Source organism: Penaeus monodon, chromosome 27 (genome assembly GCF_015228065.2).
Source record: "Penaeus monodon isolate SGIC_2016 chromosome 27, NSTDA_Pmon_1, whole genome shotgun sequence".
Classification (NCBI taxonomy): Eukaryota; Metazoa; Arthropoda; class Malacostraca; order Decapoda; family Penaeidae; genus Penaeus; species Penaeus monodon.
In genome coordinates, this window is record NC_051412.1 from 16,184,991 (window position 1) to 16,185,541 (window position 551).

General features: G+C 30.1%; 1 protein-coding gene across 1 annotated transcript in view; it reads left to right on the forward strand.

Annotated features, from left to right (window-relative positions):
• The window catches only part of LOC119590625 (wiskott-Aldrich syndrome protein family member 2-like), a gene marked incomplete in the record, with an annotated part of 42,196 nt that overhangs the window by 38,829 nt on the left and 2,816 nt on the right, over positions 1–551 (forward strand). Inside the window, 1 exon segment of the mRNA XM_037939304.1 lies at positions 1–551.

The window sequence follows — 551 nt, forward strand, 5'->3', positions numbered from 1 at the left end:
TATGTACTGAACTGTTGATACTTACTGAGACATGAATACACAAAGTCTGTATTTTATGCTTTGAAGTTGAGGAGTTTGTCATCTGAATAGCACAGACACTAGGAAATTTTCAGATGGAATAATTATCACTTCAGTTGTTCTTAATAGCAGTTGAAACTATGTCAGGATATGAAATTTAACTTGCAAGCATCACACCACTTTTCCTTATTGGCTAAACTTTACTTTTTCCCCTTTTTTTGTAAGAGAAATAAATTTGTTGCCTAAAGTTAGTGTAATTATGATTAGCAAATACAAAATAATGAGTTGCTGTAAACTTCCAACCATACTGGAAAATATTCAGGAAGTCACAGTATATTGTAAATGTTTTTTCTTTTACTTGTTTTTGTTATCCTTCCTTTTTTAATAGAAGCTTGTAATATATTTCCATTTTATGTCAAGGCTTTATTCATGTGATACACTACCAGCCCATTTTCTGTCACTGCTATTGTGCTTTGTTGTGTAAATTTTCTGAGTTATATTAAGTTTAATTCCAAAGATGAAAACATTATTAC